Below are 13,508 nucleotides of genomic sequence, written 5' to 3' on the forward strand. Positions count from 1 at the left end.
TCATTTATTGTCATATTCTTTATAGCACATTCCAGCACGTTCCCGACTTACTGTCAGGCTAACACCGTTTGGTTTCAGACTGACTGCACAAAGGGTTTTGGGAATCCTTGTGAATCAATCTGAAACAGGTAGCTTAAAAGATCAGCAGGTCATAGAGAAGGCAAATCAAATGTTGCCATTTATTACAAAGGGAATGGAGTCTAAAAAAATGGAGGTCTTGCAAAAAAATAACAACACAACAGGAGGTACAAGTCAGACCACATTTAGATTATAATGAACAGTATGTGTGCCCTAAGGAAAGACATTCTTGTATTAGAGGTAGGCCAAGGAAGGTTCACTCGGTTGATCCTGGAGATGGCGGGATTTTCCAATGAGAAGAGGTGGAGTAGATTGACTTTGAACCAATTGGGGTTTTGAAGAATAGGAGAGAAATTGAATGAAACATCTAGGATTCGGAGGGGCTTTGACAGGTTAGATGTCGTTAAGTTAGAAAATCGAACAGTACAGCAGAGTAATAGGCCCTTCAGCCCACCATGGCTGTGCTGACCATGATGCTATTTTAAACTAATCCCATCTGCCTGCACATGGGCGATAACCCTCTATTCACTGTCTGTTCATGTTTCTGTCTACATGCCCTTCAAAACTTTGCTCTTATTGCCACCTCTCCCACCTCCTGAGCAGCTTCCACCCTCTCAGTAAAGACAACTGGCCTCATTCAACTCACTTAAAACTTCTCACGCTCACCTTAAACCAATGCACCCTAGTATTTGATATTTCTACATTGGAAGGAGGATTCCAACTATCCACACTATTCACGCCTCTGCTAATGCTATATCCCTGTACCAGGTCACCCCTCAGTCTCCGATACTCACGCAAAACAATCCAACTGCGTCCAACCTCCTTACAGTAAACACATTCTCATCCAGGCAACATTCTGCCAACCCTCTGTTGTAACCTCCCCAAAACCTCCACATCCTTCCTGTGGTGTGTGGATGAGAACGACACGCAACCTTCCAAATATGGCCGACTGAAGTTTTATTCAGTCACAACTTGAAATGCAAACTTCTGTACTCAATACTGTGCCCAATAAAGGTAAGCATACCATACTATCCCTCGACCAACACATCCTGTTGTGTTTTTATTTTTTGGGAGCTATGGATTTGCTTCCAATGTCTCTCTGTTTATCAATGTTTCCAACGAGTCAATTAGTGTACTTCTCTCTTCCATTTGACTTCATAAATGCATCACTTCACACCTGTCCCGATGAAATTCAATTTGCCACATCTCTGCCCAGCGTTCCAGCTGATCTACATACTGCTGCAACCTTTAACACTCCTCCTCACTATCCACAATTTCCCTAACTATCCCTAATCATTACATGCCTTTCCAAATGTCGTCTGCAAAACTACCACTCAAACTGCTGACCTTTTCATCTGAATCACATACATAAATTACACACAGACATCGCAGCACTGATCCTTGTGAAACACCATTGACCACAGACGTTCAATCAGAAATTGACCACTCCACATGCCTCTGTCCACTATCACCGAGAAAATATTGCATCCAACTTTACAACGAGCATGGATTGTGATTTGATCTTCCAGATCCCCTTTGCAATTTGGAAACTGTCCATTCAAAATGACTCTATATTTTGATTCCCAGATTAAATTGGCTGTCTCACTAATGCACTGACTGCGTCCTTTCTTCACAACAAAACAGGACCTTGTTTGGTTTTTGCTGATCCTGCCTAAATCCCTACAACCGCTCAATAATCACATTGCTGTCATGATCATTGTGCAGCCACACCTCCACAATAACAGTTCGATCATATCTGTTCTCTTCAGTTAATGCTGTCATTCCATCTGCCTTGTTGCAAATGCATGTCGCATGTCACCGAGAGAGGGCCTTTGAGGGATGGATAGAGGTCACAGAGTGGGAGAGATGTTTGGGGGCGCGACAATGTTGCAGGGTTAAACTATAGTTACAGTTGCTACAGAATGTCCGCAGGAGAAAACATTTTATTGTTTGGAGAAAATTAGAGAGATAAAGCGTCTTTGACGAGATTCCAGAGATAGGGATTTGTATAGGGTTGTGGATCGTTACATGGACTATGTTGATCAGGGCGTAGAAACATTCACAGGATTCCAGGATGTCGTACATTTAACAACAGTTGTGGGATCTGGAGAATATCACAGTGATAGGGAGGATGGTATGGACTGGAGAATATTACAGGGAAAGGGAGGGTGGTATGGACTGGAGAATGTTGCAAGCACTTGGAAGATGATATAGGCTGGAGAATGCTGCAGCAATAGAGAGGAGTATATGGACTGGAGGATGTTGCACGGACAGGGATGAAGTTGTAGACTGGATACAGTTAGAAAGAGAGATGAATTTATGCACTGTAAGGTATGTCAGAGAGAGTGAGTGGTGTGCATGCTGCAAGATACGACAGGGATAGGGAAGCTTGTAGAGACTGGAGGAGAAAGTGATAGAGAGTCTTGTGAGAGACCAGATTCATTTATGAGCATAGGATGTGCTACAGTGAGTAGAGCCTTTTGCAGATATAAATGAGGATACAATGGCCACAAAGCAGGCACACCTATTAATAGGTATATAGGAACTGAAGGAATTGAAGAGATTACACAGGCGAGGAGTGTTGTATGCAGTGGAGGAGATTAAACTGAAAGGGATGGTTTTAGAGACTCAACAATGTTAGGAAATAAGTGAGTTGCAATGGTGAGAGCAGGTTTCAACAATTCGGAGGATATAGACCTGAAGGCGCTTTGACCGATAGCGATGGTACAGTAAAGGGATTTGTCGTGCCTTCCCTTTCATTAGCAATCCATAAGCACTTACACCAGCCTGTTTGACATAAGCATTATCTCTCGACCATTCATCAGACAGCGCTGCAAATACTTCACTGACTCTGCCGACCAGCTTAGACTGAACTGGCATTACCCCGAAGACCTCGGGCCACTCTACCTGTCTATGTAATCTTTCAAATGAAATACAGAGTTCCTTGACAGTAGAGTCACAGGTAGTTAGGATAGCGAAGAAGGCGCTTTGTATACATTCCTTTAATTGTCAGAGTATTGTGTACAGGAGTTGGGAGGTCATGTTGCGGCTGTACAAGACAGTGGTGAGGCCACTTTTGGAATGCTGCATGCAACTCTGTTCTACTTCCAATCGGAAGGATTTTGTGAAACTTGAAAGGGTCCAGAAAGGATTTACAAGAATGTTCCCAGGGATGAGCTATAGGGAGAGCTTGAACAGGTGATGGTTGTTTTTCCTGGAGAGTCGGAGGCTGAGGGTGACCTTATAGAGGTTTATAAAATCAAGAGGGGCATGGATAGGGTAACGAGGCAAAGTCTTTCTCCTGGGGTGTGCGAGTCCAGAATTATTGGGCGAGGTTTAGACTGAGAGTAGAAAGACATAAAAGATAAAAAAGGACAACCTTTTCACGCAGAGGATAGTACATATATGGAATGAGCTGCTCGAGGAAGTGGTGGAGGCTAGTACAACTGCAACAGTTAAAAGGCATCTGGATGGGTATATGAGTAGGAAGGGTTCAGAGGGAGATGGGCCAGGTGCTCGCAGGTGGGACTACATTGGGTTGGGATATCTGATCTGCAGGATGAGACCATGAATGGGTTGTGGAACCTGGAGGATGTTATGATTTGAACCACAGGTAATGTTTGATTGGATCTTTCAGCCAATCTTTCAGATGGCACAATTGCAACATTTAAGAAGCATTTGGATGGATATATGAATAGAAAGGGTTTGGAGGGAGATAGGCCAGGTACTGGCAGGTGAGACTAGACTGGGTTGGAATATCCTCTCGGAATGGCTGGGTTGGAATGAAGGGTCTGTTGCTATGCTGTACATCTCTATGACTGAAAGATCGGCTGAATGGTCCAATCAAAAATTACCTGTGGTTCAAATCATAATATCCTCCAGGTTCCAGAAGCCATCCCCTGTCCCATCCTGCAGGTTCAATGAATCCCGGAACCTCTAACCTTCTGCAAGTCCCATGTCCCTTCCGACATTTGTACCATCCTCCAGGTTCTGCAACCTCGTAACATGGCCCAGACTCTCCAACTCCTCCTTCCTCTGCAATGTTCCCCAGAAGAGCACTGGAGGATGGTGGGGATTACAGAGATATGGAGGGACATCAGGACGGGAGGATTTTGCAGACATTATGAATATATGGACTTGAGGAGGTTTCATAGTTTATGAGTGTTGTAGGGACTGGAGGAACTTACAAAGAAAGGGATAGTTTTAGATTGGAGGATTCTGCAGAAAACCTTTACGTGGTTAAAGGCAGGATTCTTAGCAGCGTGCAGGAACAAAGGGATCATGTGTCCCTCAGGTTCCCACCCAAGTTGACAGGCTGTTAAGAAGGCGGATGGTGTGTTGGCTTTCATTAGCAGGGGGATTGAATTTAAGAGATGTGAGATTTTGCTGCAGCTCTCCAGAACCCCAGTTAGACCACACTTCGAATATTGTGAACAGTTCTGTTCACTTCATTATTGGGAGGATGTGGAAGCTTTAAAGACAGTGCAGAGGAGATTTAGTAGGATGCTGCCTAGACTGGAGGGCATGCCCATAGAAGGTAGGTTGTGGAAGCTAGGGCTTTTCTGATCACAGCGAAGGAGGAAGAATGGTGACTTGATAGAGGTGTACAAGGGAATGAGAGGCCTAGATAGAGTGGATAACCAGAGACTGCTTCCCATGGCGAAATGGTTATCACAAGGGGACATACGTTTAAGGTAATTGGTGGAAGGTTTAGCTTAGATATCGTAGGGATATGGGCCAAGTGCTGGCAGGTAGGACTAGATTGGGTTGGGATATCCTGTCGGCATGGAAGGGACTGGTACGTTATTTACACAGAGTGTGGTGGGTGCGTGGAATGGACGGCCAGCCATGGTAGTAGATTCAGACAAATTACAGACATCTAAGCAACTCTTGGATAGGCACATCAATGATAGTAAAATGTAAGGTATGTAGGTTCGTTTCATCTTCAGAGTGGGATAAAAGGTCAGCACAATATTGAGGGCGGAAGGGCTTGTACTGGAATGTGCTATTCCATGTTCTAAATAGCAAGGGTTATGATGGCAGCAAGAGGTTCCGGAAAGTGGGAGAAGATGCGATTTGAATGAAGTGACACAAATAGGAGGCGTTGCTAAAGTTGTATGAGGTAACAGAGACAGCAATGGTCTGATGTGGAGCAGATGACCAGACTGCGAGAATTGTGGGGACTGGAGGTGCTTTCACAGGGAGGGAGGAGCATAGAGCCACAGGAGGTTACAGAAATGTGGAGAGCTGTCGGGCCTACAGGAGTTCATGGAGATGGGGAGTATGGGAGGAATGGAGCAGTTTACACGGATAAGGATGTTGGTAGGATGGGGTGTTTTACACAGACAGGAATGTTTCAGGTGAATGGAGCTGAGTACAGAGATAAAGTGGGTTGTACAGATTGGAAAAACAAATAGACGTATGGAGGGTAGTCGTGACTGAAGAGGTTTATAGACACAGGAAGACTTAGTTTCTGCAGGTTATTTAGATAAAGGGGTTGTGGAATCAGACAGATTCTCCAAGTGATAAAGACAGCAATTTTGGTTGGAGACAGTTTCACAAATTAGGGAGCATTAGTAACCTCCTCCAGTTTGGTCAGAGTGGGAAGGGTTGTAGGGGAGGGTGATGTTTACACATGGAAGAGCTGGAGAAGATTGTGGAAATGAGTAGATGGATGGAGACACTGGAGGAGCTAACATTGACAGGGTGGGTGCTGGCAATGAAAATATATCACACAGATAGTGGGTCTTGTAGGAACTGTCTTGAAAGAGTAACAGGCATTGGAATGACTTCTGCAGATTGGCAGTATTACAGGGACTGAGAGGATTGTAGGGTCTCCACAGATTGATCGTGTCTTTAAGAATTTGTCGATACGGAAATCTAAAACCCAATGCATGCAGTCTTCATTTCAAGACCAGAGCCTTATTATCCCTCATCAGCCAAGGATCCCTAACCCTGCCAGCTTTTCCCTTTATCCCAATGGGACATACTGGTCCTGGATTCTTAAGATCACTCTTTGAAAAGCCTCCCATTTGCCAGTTGTTCCTTTTCCTTCAAACAGACTCACCCAATCGATTTGAATAATAACGTGGAGGTGCCGGTGTCGGACTGGGGATGTACTAAGTTTAAAATCACCCGACACTCGGTTCCAGTCCAACCGGTTTATTTGAAAGCACTAGCTTTCAGAGCACTGCTTCTTCATCAGGTGGTTGTGGAGCACAATCCTAAGGTACAGAATTTATAGCAACAGGATGGCAGTGTCATGGAATATAATATCAAACAAATTTAGTTTAAGCCTTTCATCTGTTACAGTGATCACCTGCGCTTCCAAAGTGAGTTGGATTATAACTGGGTGTTGTGCAATTTTAAATTCACAGCATTGACGCTGGTCAGATCCTGCAGAATGGCCCCAAACCTGGCCCTGTTCCAGTTTTCCTCTTCAATCTGTGGACCTGCTGATCTTTTTCCATAACTATGTTAAAACGAAGACAGTTGTGGGCACTGGACCCAAAGTGCTCTCTGAATGACACTTCAGTCACTTGCCCGACCTGGTTTTCTGAGGGAGGTCCAGTGTTGCACCTGCCTGAGTAGAGTAGGGCCCTCTGCATATTGATTTAGGAACCTTCCTTGGACACATTTGAAAAATTGCCCTCCGTCCAGTTCTTTTTATACTCGAGGTGACCCAGTCAGTACAGGGAATATTAAAATCTCCAGCCTGCACTCCTCTATTATTCCTATAGTTATCTGCAATCTCTCTACACAGCTGCTCCTCTGGTATCTGTTGGGTCTACAACAGTCTACAACACAGTCCCAACAAAGTGACCACCCCCTTCTTTCGAACTTCTAACCACGTGGAATTTTAAATGAATATATGTTTTAAAAATTGGAATTAACAATCCATAAATAGATATTGATAAAAATCCAAACACTTGACCTTCAGAGAAAGACAACAGTTCACTCTTATGTGGTCTGCACGACATATCCACAGCAAAGTGTTTGCCTCTCAATGACCCTGTGAAATGGGCGAGCCAGCTGCTCAGCTCAAGGGCAGCAAGGGATGGGCAACAAAGGCTAGTCAGCCAGAGACATCCACATCCCATACCTGATTTTTTAAAAAAGTCCATTCAGATTGGTCCCAGCACAGATCCAGTGGAACAATGTCCTGGCCAATCACGTTGGTAAATTTATGGACAGAGCTTTAAACTGACAGAGAGGATACAGGGACAGGCTTCAGGTGAAAGGAGTTTTCCAAATCCAAAGAGAAAACGTGAAGCATCAGAGCAGCGTGGGAATGTGACCGAAGACAACAGAAAGGAACAGGATGAGACAAAGTTTAACTAAAACTGGAGATCAGCAAATCCATTTGTGACAGGAAATTGTGGGAACGAGTAAATTATGTTTTTTTATGAATGGACAAAGTCTCTGCAACAAGGTAGATGGATTTGTGACACAGAGATAAAAGGGATTTCGACACCAGAGAGATGTGGTTACAGGGCGAACAAAAGGTGGAACATAAATATTCAATGGTTCACAACCTTGTGCAAATTCAGGAAAAATGGACGACGCTCACAATAATGGGTAAGAAAGGCATTACAGAGAAAGCATTTGGCATCAGATCATGAAGTAGAGTCAGTCTGAATGTTAATTCTGGCTACTACTTGCCAAGGACACAAGCAGCAGAACAGTTTTCGACCACCCACCGAACAGCATTTCATGTCTCATCACTGCAATAAATAGGAATTCATTGGAATGTTTAATACAGGCATGGTGAACATTTAGTTAAACGTCAATATTCGCAAAGTCCGGAACAATCACACTGACAACAGTGATATTGGAAGAGGAGTTCAGAGAATTTTTTTTCAGTTTTTCTGAGAATAACACATTGTGCAACTGGCGAGGGATGTAACTGTCTCAGAGCGACTGTTGTGTGATAAAACATAGTGAATGAGTAATGTCACCTGGAGAGATCCTCTGGAAATTGTGATGAAGTGCAATTTAAAGAAATATAAAGTTTTAAAGCGAATCACAGAAAGGACAACTAGAAACAAAAATAGCCAATTACGTGGGTTTGAGAGGAGAACTGACCAAGGGAAACAGGCTAAACAGACTGAAATGTGTGTCTGTAAATGAACAGTGGAAAACATTTGAAGGAACAGTTTAAAACACTCAACAAAAGGACATTCCACTGAAACAGATAAAAACTCAGCAAGAAATCCCCACCAGTCCCTCACTCAGGACAAAATGGATCATATTAGATTATGAGGCTGAGAAGATCACCACAAAGTACACAAAATCCTGAAGTAAGAGAGAGTTTTAGGAGTAAGGTTTATAGGGATTGTAAAGGGTCTGCTAGCAGGACGAGGGCAGTGGGAAGGGGAATCATTGTCAGCGTTTAATGACACGATAGGAACAGGGAGAGGTGAAGGTGCTGGAGGTAGTGAGAGTGTTTCAGAGAGTGGTAAAAGCCTGAACGGTGTTACAAAGCCAGTACAGATTGCTACATCGAGAGGGGTTTGCACAGGTAGGGAGGGACATATGTATTTTTATTTATTCATTCATGGGATGTGGGTGTCACTGCCTGGACCAGCATTCTTTGACCCCATGCTAAATTACCCAGAGATTGTTGGGGCCTTGCTGGATATGTATAATACTTTGCTGGACACAGGTGAAGTGCTGAATGACTGGAGGATCGCTAATGTGGTTCCTTTGTTCAAGACGGGCAGCAGGGATTGGCCAGGTAATTACAGAGCAGATAGTCTGACAGCAGTGGGAGGGAAATTATTGGACACAATTGTGAGGATGAATCAACACTTGCAAAGGTAAGGATCAACTCGGCTTAGTCATCACGGATTTGGCAGAGGAAGATACTGTCTGAGGAATTCAGTTCAGTTTATTTGAAATGGTGCTTAATTATATTGATGAGGGCTGTGCAGATGATGTGGTTTACATGGACTTGAATAACTGGAAGGCTGGTCCAAAAGGACTGGGTTCCAAGGCAAGTTGGCAAATTGGATGCAAAATTGATGGATAGAATACTTTCACCAGTGGATGTACCACAGGAATCTGTGCAGGAACCATTGAACATTAATAACTCAGATGTGAAAGCAGAAGGTATCATTAGTTCATTTGCAGGTGACATGAAAGGTGAGGGCGTTGTTCACAGTGAGGAGGATGGTCTCCGTCTGTAGCCCGACGTCGATCAGATGATAATCGAAGCAGAGTTTAGTTCTGATTGAAGTGAGGTAATACTCTGTGGGAGGTACGATAAGCGAAGTACAGACATAATAAACCGTAGGTCCTTGCGGAGTACTGAGGAATACAGGGACCTTGGTGGACAAGCCCATTGATTCCTGAAGGTGTCAGCACAGGGAGACAGGATGGGAAAGGCACCTCAACTGGGAGCGGGAGAGGGACCCATGTCCTGTTGGGTGAATTGCTAGAGCTGCTTGAGAGGATATAACCTGGTCTGGCAGGGTGTTGGACGTTAAATAAACGTAAGGCCAGAAAGAAGATTGAGGCTGGTACTCAAGTTAAAGACAGCAATTTCAGCAGACAAGGCAGGCAAGAACATAGCAGGGAATGGCGGAAAACTAATGATTAAACTGCATTTATTTCAATGCAAGCGGCCAGACAGCTAAGGAAGATGAACTCAGGGCATGGATTGGAACATGGGACTGGGATATTATAGTTATTTCAGAAACACAGCTGAGGGAGGGGCAGGACTGGCAGTTCATTGTTTCCAGGTAGAGATGATACACGAAGGGAAGGCAGGGGAGGACGTGTGGTAGTAGGTTTTGATTGCATGAAGCATCACAGCAGTACTTAGAGAGGATATTCCTGTGGGATCGCCCAGTGAAGCTATGTTAGTGGAACTGAGAAATAAGAATGGGTCATCACTTTGATACGATCGGACTGCTGACCCCAAATAATCTGTGGCAGACTGAGGAACAAATATGTTGGGACATCTTAAATATCAACCATAATAATAGGGCTGTTATGGTAGGGTTTTTGAACTTTCCAAACCTAGACTGGGACTGCCAGTGTTCAGTGTTTGCAAGGGAGGAGTTTGGTAATTGTCTTCCAGAAAACTGCCAATCAATATGTAAATAGCCTGAAAAGAGAAAGGGGCAAAACCTGACCTCCACTTGGGAATTAAGGTCGGAAAAGGGACTGAGATGTGAGTGGGAAAGCATTTTGCCAAAGTGACCACAGTTCTAGTAGTTTGAAAACAGCTTTGGAAAAGGACAGGCCTGGTCCACAAGTGCAAGATATAAAATGAAGACTGACCAATCTTGATTGTATTAGCCAGGAATTTTCAAAATGTGATTGGGAAGGGAATTATTTACAGGGAAAGGGAAGTTTGGTAAGTGAGAATATTTTAAAAGTGAGATAAACGGATCGATCATCGCCAGCATTTTCCTGTTTGTGTGCAGGTCAATGCTGACAGCATTCGGAAACACTGGCTGTCTATTGAGGGTCTGGTCAAAGAAAAGGGGGCACATGTCAGGTATAGCCAGCTGGATCAAGGGAATTCCTGAGGATATACAGGGGCTGTTGGAATATACTTTGAGTAGAAAACAGGAATGGAGAAAGGCTAAATGAAATAGCCTCAGCAGAGAAGGAAAGGAGAATCCAAAAGTGATTGTATCAGTATATGAAGAGTGTATAAGTAACTCGGGACAAAATAGTGTCCATTAAAGATCAATGAGGCCATCGATGTGTGGAACTGCAGGATATTTGCTAAGATCCTAAACAATTTTTTCATTCCAAAACTTACTGTGGAGAAAGACTGGGGAACTCAGGGAACAAGAGTAACACATTACACCACAATTGGAGTTCTCTGCAATTCCAGTCTCTCTGCTACAGGAAGGATGTTGTGAAACTTGAAAGGGCTCAGAAAAGATTAACAAGATATTGCCCGGGTTGTTGCTGAATAAGCTGGGGTTACTGTCACTGGAGAATCCGAGACTGAGGGATGACCTTACAGAGGTTTATATGAACATGAGGGGCATGGATAGGGTAAGCATTCAAGGCCTTTTGCCAGAAGTTTGGGAGCCCAAAACTAGAGGGCATAAGTTTAAGGTGAGAGGTGAATGGTTTACAGAGGGACTCAAGGGAGAGCTTCTTCACACACATGGTGATGTGTGTATGGAATGAGCTGAGAGAGAAAGTAATGGAGACTGATAACTTTTAAATGTTGTAATTGTATCTGGACGGGCATCTGAATAGTAAGGTTGTAGACGTATATGGGCCAAATGCTGGAAAAGAGAATGGATTTATTTAGATCTTCTGGTAAGCCTGGACGAGTTGGGGACCGAAGGGTCTGTTTCTATGCTGTATATCTCTATGACTTGAAAAGAGTGCACGTTATAAAAGAGGTGGTGCTGGAGGTTTTAAAACACAAAGCTATGGCAAGTCCCAGAACCTGATTAAGTGTATCACAGGACACTGTGGGATGCTAGGGAAGAAATTGTGGAGCCCCTAGCAAAGGTATGTGTACTACTGACAGCCATGTGTGATGGGCTGGCAGGCTGGAGGGTGGCATCATGGACAGTGAAGGAAGTTTTCTGAGATTACAAAGGGATCTTGATGAAGGGAGTGGATGGGCTGAAAACTAGAGATGGAATTCAATCTGAATAAATACGAGGTAATGCATTTTGTAAAACAAACAAGGGTAGAGCTTATACAATTAATGTTAAGGCCTCGGTTAGTGTTTTAGAGCAGAGGGCACTCCGGGTTCAGGTACATAATTCTTGAAGTTTGCATCACAGGATGGATAAGACACTGCTTGGCATGCCTGACTATGGCTCAGTCCATTGAGTGTAGGATTTGGGACGTCATGTTGAGATTGCACAGACATTTGAGAGGCCTGTTCTGCAATACTCTGTCCAAATCTGGTCACCCAGTAAACAGGGAGGATATTATTAAGCTGCAGGACATTCAGAAGAGATTTACCAGGACATTGTTGGGTATGGAAGGCTTGAGTTCTGAAAAATGGCTGGATAGGCTGAGTCTTTTTTTCACTTGAGCCTGGAGGTTGAGACATGACGCTTTAAAGGTTTATGAAAAAATGAGGTATATAGATCAATTTAATGGTAGTTGCCTTTTCCTCAGGATGGGAGAGTCTCAAGAGGAGGGGCCATATTTTTAAGATTAGAGGGGAGAGGTGTTCAAAAAAAAAGATATGGGGCAATTTGCCACACAGAGGGTGCTTTGAGTGTGGAATGAACTTCCTGAGAAAGGGGTTGATGTGGGTACAATTACAACATTTAAAAGATATTTGGATAAACAGGTGAATAGGGAAGGGTTGGAGTGATATGGGCCAGCAACAGGCAGCTGGGAAGAGTTTAGTTTTAGATTATGGTGGGTATCAACTGAAGAGTCAGTTTCCATGCTGTATGGCTCTATGACAAGAATATGGTTTGATTCCATTATTGAAGAAAGGATCAGGGCTGGGTCCACTGATGTGCATCATCTACATAAACAATTTGGTTCAAAATATAGGAGTGATTGTGCGAAAGTTTGTTGATGATCAAATGAATGGTGTAGTGGGCAGTAAATACGGTTATCAAAGGGGATCTTGACCAACTGGGCCAGTTGACCAAGGAATGAAAGATGGAGTTTAATTCAGGTGTTGGATTTTGTTAAGACAAACCAGGGAGGACGAATACAGTTAATGGAAGGGCTCTGGCCAGGGTTGTCAAACAGAGAGAGAGAGAGAGAGAGAGAGAACGACCAGGGGGTGCAAGTTACATTGTTCCTCGGAAGTGGCATCACAGGTGGACAGGGTGGGGAAAGCGACATTTGGCACATTTGCTGACATTGGCCAGCACTTTGTTACATACATTGGAGATATTTGTAACATTGTCCTAAATATTTCCCTTGGGCAGAGGAGGCCAATGGGTGACTCTAAGAATGGTGAATAACCAAGGGTAGGTGAGTCTAAAACTAGAGGGTATAAACGGGAGGTGAGAGAGCAAATATTTAAGGAGGGAGCTGAGGGGGAACAGTATTCACAGGGGATGGTGCATAGATGGAACAGACTGCCTCAGGCACCACACGTAAAGAAGAAACAAACATAAGAACAACAGTCACGTATGTGACGGGGATTTGACCCGATGCACACCTCTTCCCACCCTACCACTTCCACACCTCTTCCCAACCTACCTCTTGCAAATATGTCATCCCGTATTCCCAATTCCTCCGCCTTCACTGGATCTACTCCCAGGAGGACCACTTCCACCACAAAACATACCAGATAGCCTCCTTCTTTAGAGACCGCAATTTCCCTTCCCACGTGGTTAAAGATGCCATCCAACGCATCTCGTCTACATCCCGCACCTCCGCCCTCCGACCCCACCCCTCCAACCATAACAAGGACAGAACGCCCCTTGTACTCACCTTCCACCCTACCAACCTTCTCATAAACC

This window comes from Chiloscyllium punctatum, chromosome 13, assembly GCF_047496795.1.
Source record: "Chiloscyllium punctatum isolate Juve2018m chromosome 13, sChiPun1.3, whole genome shotgun sequence".
Lineage (NCBI taxonomy): Eukaryota > Metazoa > Chordata > Chondrichthyes > Orectolobiformes > Hemiscylliidae > Chiloscyllium > Chiloscyllium punctatum.